This window comes from Castor canadensis, chromosome 14, assembly GCF_047511655.1.
Source record: "Castor canadensis chromosome 14, mCasCan1.hap1v2, whole genome shotgun sequence".
Lineage (NCBI taxonomy): Eukaryota > Metazoa > Chordata > Mammalia > Rodentia > Castoridae > Castor > Castor canadensis.
Window position 1 is genome coordinate 98,004,227 of NC_133399.1, and position 5,700 is coordinate 98,009,926.

Genomic DNA, 5,700 nt, shown 5'->3' on the forward strand with positions numbered 1-5,700 from the left:
CCATTCATTACCAAGAAAATCACATCTAAAACTACATCTTATTATTTGGTTCATCGTTTAATCTAATTTTCTAATTTCTGATACTAGAAACAGAAGAAATCATCACTGAAACATAAAGTGAAATACATGTAACAGTAACTCATAAAGAAGAGTAAAATAATTAATACAGAGATTTAAAATCAATGTTTATAGTTACATATTTTAAGCACATTATACCTCTAACTAGCCTGACCCAAGAAGTTCAAATGCAATGTAGTAGCATATTTATTTTGTTTTGTTTTGCTTGCCTTAGGGAACCATGGACATGGGAACGTATTTTGAAAGAATTGGTTATAAGAATCTAGGAAGGGCTGATAGAGTGGCTCCAGTAGTAGAGCACTTGCGTAGAAAGCATGAGACTTTTGTTCAACCCCTAATACTGAAAAAAAAAAAAGAGAGAAAAAACTCTAGGAACAAATTGGACATGGAAGCATTAACTGACATTCTTCATCAACAGATCCAAGCTGCCCCCTTTGAAATCTTGAGCCTCCATTGTAGAGAAACCATGGAGTTGGCTCTAGAGGCCGTTTTTGATCATGTTGTGAGAAAAAAGCAGAGTGGGTGTGTCTCCAGATCAATCATCTTTATTGGGTTCTGACCACAGTAGATTTTGAGGCCACATTGTAGGGAGGATGTGTTTATATCCCTCCAACCAGCAATTAAGGCAGTACCATGATTCACCTTCTACTAAAGGAGACCAACAGTGGCAAAAACTATATGGTGGAGGCTACATGAATTCATTTGTTTACTGTTGAATACACAGGAAGTTGTTTTTTTTACTGGAAGTTGAGAAAATAGTATAGAGAAAAAATATTTTCATTAAATTCCACCCAGCATATATTCAATTCCATGCTCACAAAATGCCACTTGTACTATTTAGGGTGGAATGCAACCAAGAAGAATGAGATGCAGTATTGGTTACAAACAACCAAATAGTCTGTTCCAACTGGATGTGGGAGCCTCTGAAATTAATTTTGGGGAAGGATCAGCCTCAGCTGTCTTGTATCTTCCAACTGACAGATGAGAAAGGAACCTGGTACCCAGGCCAAATCAGAAGAGAGCAGTATGTTCCAAATAAGAGTGTGTTAATTATGAATTGCTCAAAAAGAATACTGAAAACTCTTCTCCTTTACTATTGAGCCTTGAACAACTGAATATTTTGAGTCTGAATACATACTTTCAGACATCTCCAACATCTGTGCTGAAAGACACATCATTTTGTTCCTTGCAGATCCCATAAGGAGTTCATGGTTTAGTGCATTCCATCCTCACTTACAGGAGAATCAGTTATAAAGAAAATACAGATCTTGTAGAGTTTAAGACTCTGAAGGAAGAAGAAATAGAAGAAGTACAGAAAACAATATGGTAATTAGTATTTTACCATTTAGAGTGAGGAACAAAAATCATCTTTAAGGTTACCACAAGTACTTCATCTTTTATTATAAAAAAACTCAAATGTATGCAAAAGTAGATAATACATAGAATAATGGATATTTGTGTAATTATCATCTGTCCATTAATGATCAAATAATGTCATGTCTCATCCTCTATTTTTTGACATTACTTTGAAGTAAATCCTAGATATCAAATCATTTCTCCTATAAAATTGTCAGATTACATGATTAAATGAAACATAAAGAAATATATAAAAATTTTCAAATTTAATCATTAAAAAAAGTGTTCCAGTGATGATTTGGTTGTCTTGGGATCATATCTCCAAATACAGTCATATTCCAGGGTAGTAAGACTAGGTAAGATTTTCAATATATGGATTTTAGAGGAGACACACTTCAGCCCATAGCATTCCGCCCGCTGGTCCCCAAAATCTATGCCCTTCTTGTATAAAAAATGTAGCCACTCCATTCTACTGCCTCGGAAAACTTAACACATTCCTGCATCTATCCTAAGTAAAAATTTCATCTTAATTTGAGTGTTAAAAACATTCCCATTAAGAAACTAAACTCTCCTAAAATCAATGAACCAATTAAGAAATGGGCAACTGAACTAAACAGAACTTTCTCAAAAGAAGAAATTCAAATGGCCAAAAAACACATGAAAAAATGCCCACCATCTCTAGCCATAAAGGAAATGCAAATCAAAACCACACTAAGATTCCACCTCACCCCTGTTAAAATAGCCATCATCAAAACACCACCACCAACAGGTGTTGGTGAAGATGTGGGGAAAAAGGAATCCTCGTACACTGCTGGTGGGAATGCAAGCTAGTGCAACCACTCTGGAAAAAAATTTGGAGGCTACTTAAAAAGCTAAACATTGATCTACCATTTGATCCAGCAATACCACTCTTGCGGATATACCCAAAAGACTGTGACACAGGTTACTCCAGAGGCACCTGCACACCCATGTTTATTGCGGCACTATTCACAATAGCCAAGTTATGGAAACAGCCAAGATGCCCCACCACTGACGAATGGATCAAGAAAATGTGGTATTTATACACAATGGAATTTTACTCAGCCATGAAGAAGAATGAAATCTTATCATTTGCAGGTAAATGGATGGAACTGGACAACATCATTCTGAGCGATGTTAGCCAGGCTCAGAAGACCAAAAATCCTATGTTCTCCTCATATGCAGACTTTAGATCTAGGGTAAATGCAGCAGTGTGGTTGGACTTGGATCACATGACAAGGGGAGAGCATATGGGAGAGATGGGGAAAGGTAGAAAACCCAAAACATGGAAGCATTTGATGTCTCCACTCCAGAGGAATTAATACAGAGACCTTAAAGCAACAGAGGTTAACATGAGAAGGGGAATCAGGAACCAGTGTAAAGATCAGTTAGAGATGAATCAACTTGGTTGTAACACATTTGTACCTGAAAGCAATGATAGGAATCTCTCTGTATAGCTATCCTTATCTCAACTAGCAAAAACACTTGTCTTCCTTCTTATGCTTATGTCTTCTCTTCCACAAAATTAGAGATAAGGGCAGAACAGATTCTGCCTGGAAGTGAGGGGGGAGGGGGAGAGAAAGTAGAGAAAGGGGGAAGGGGGGAGAAATCACTCAAACAATGTACTCACATGTGAATAAATGAATAATAAATTTTTTTTTTAATTTCCAACATAGAACACTTTTTCAAGAGCCTTTTTACAACAGTATTTTTTTTTCTTCTGTATTTGAAATAATAGCGTCCTTCCGAGTTTGCTGGCTCATTGAGAAGATATGCATGCCATAGATGAAATCAGAACTACTGGTTTCTTATGAAAACTTTTTATGCCATGTATAGAGTTAAGATCAATTCAAATAAGACAAATTAATCTTCAAACCTCTCTCCTTTTCTACCCAGACATTTGTTTTCTTGTTCCTAGGGGAACCATCTCTCCCATTAACAGAGCCAAGATTCTCCAAATTCCTGCTGAGATAATTTCAAGGGGATCGTTCAGTTCCTGCCTATTCTACCCAGTACCACAGGTGGCTGAGTCAGGTCCTGATAATGCTGCCCACACTTCATTCAGAACCACAATGGACTGACAAAACCATGAAGCTAGACAATAGTCAATGTAGGAACCGTTCGAAGGGCCTCCATGAATTAAATCACTGAATCTCATGAATACCCTATGAGTAGGTGCTATAAGCTAAATGTTTCTATTCTCCCAAAGTCAAATGTTATAGCTCTAACATCGGTGCTTTTATTTGGAGATGAAGGCTTCTAATTAAGTTCATGAGTGTGGAGACCTGATACCATGAAATTAGTGTCCTTATAAGTGTACACACCTCTTCACTTTCTCTATGCATGTAACAAGGAAGGCCATGTGAGAATATAGCAAAAGGCAGTCATCTGTAGGCCATGAAAAGCAGAAACTGACCCTGCCAGACCTTGATCTAGGACTTCCAGTTTTTAGAACAGTCAGAAGATAAGTTTCTGCTGTTTAACCCAGCAGTACTTTATTATGGCAAAATGAGCTAATTTAGATATTGTATGTAATTAGTTTTCCCATTTTATAAATAGGGAAATTGCACAAATGGCATAGTTATTACAGATCAGAGCAGGAGTTTGAAACCCAGATAGTGCAGTGTTGTAATGCCATCTGTTATAGTATATAAGGTTAGGGAGAGGTAGCCCTTCACATCCTCCACACATAGTACAGCATTATCTATAAACATATGTCATGGGAAGCACCCACCAACAGCAAGCCACATCTCTGTAGGATGGGTAATTCCCCAATATGGACACTTCTTTGGCAAAACATGTGAAGATCCTCTTGTTATCCACAACCATCTTGGCTCTTCCTGCTCTTCACCTTCTCTGGGGGGTGACTCTCTAAATTCTCTCCAAGACACAAAGGCCTATCGTCACTTTAGCCAGTGTAGTTCTCCTTGGTCCTTTCTTCACAAAGAAAATGGTAGCAACTCACGGTGGTATTCATCTGTAGGCAGTTCTTCTCACCTGGGGGTGATTTTACTTCCAAGGGGACCTTTGGCAATGCCTGTAGACATTTGTGGATGTCAAGTTCAGGGGAAGAAGGAGCTGTACCTAACATCCAGAGGTTGGAGATGCTGGAAAACATCTCATAATACACAAGTAAGCTTCCCACAATGAATCATCAAAGCCATATGCCAATAGTGCCATGGTTTAGAAACTGTCGGAAAGGAATGCATGTGTTAAGCACACAGTAGAATGTCAGGCAGCGGGTAATGGAGAACGAGGTGCGAAGAGGACTTTTAGGCTGTGTATCTTTCTACTTCTCCCCAGGGCTTTGCAGATGACCGTGACCATGTGCAAAGTCACACATGACTAAATAATGAGATCCATACCTTAGTTTGTTTTGCTTCCTGGCAACTACTTTTTTTGGAGAAGGTCCATCTAATTTTTATAAAATCCAAATTTCTGGCATTAATTGGGTTTTCTTTATGGAAAGAATGTTTATGATTTCTAAAAATATAACTGAGCCATATAATTATTCCCGCTAATGTCAACTTGTGAAAATATACCCAACTTAGTACGTTATTTGGTACAAAGCTAGGTGAATAGAGTTCTAATAATGATCCAGATGTTGTTATTATTTCTAAAATTGTTGGGAACCAAGGATAACAAATAATCTTGTTCATTTCATTGTCAACAGTGATGCCAACAGCCTTTGTTTCATGCTGTTAGGTACTCCCACCAGACTGTTATTTCTAGAAATCTCTTCTGTTGCCCAGTTCCAGAGCTATTGATCTCACCATTCTCTCTCTCTCTCTCTCTCTCTCTCTCTCTGTTCCAGAACCTAAACAACTTCTTTGAGGCAGGAGAACCTCAAATTTCTATCCCAGGTTTCAAACTTGTCCCTAATTTTTGATGCCTCAATTATAACTGTCAATCAGACATACCTGAGCCATCCACACCTGAGACTCTTGCCAGGTCATGTCTTAAACCTAGCTATTCATCAACCTACTCCAACCCATCTTCTCTTCCCAGTGAACCTTTTTCCACAGACACATACAGTCAGAAATCCCACTGACACCTTAAACTCTAGCTTCTATCCTTTACCTCCTCATCAAATCCAAGTCCAGGTCCTGTCTGACCACTACTGTATTTCTGGCATTCTTTCTCTCATTCAGATTCCCATTGCCACCACCCTGGTTTGGGCCATGTTTTTAACTCCACTAGTCTGTAAAGAAAGTAAGAGACATTGCTGTCTGATATTTCACATACCCT

The 5,700-nt window shown here is 38.3% G+C and overlaps 1 pseudogene; it reads left to right on the plus strand.

Moving 5' to 3' along the window:
• Nucleotides 1-298: 298 nt before the first annotated feature.
• LOC109680576 (arylamine N-acetyltransferase 2-like) lies at nucleotides 299-1,408 on the plus strand (annotated as a pseudogene).
• Nucleotides 1,409-5,700: the final 4,292 nt, after the last annotated feature.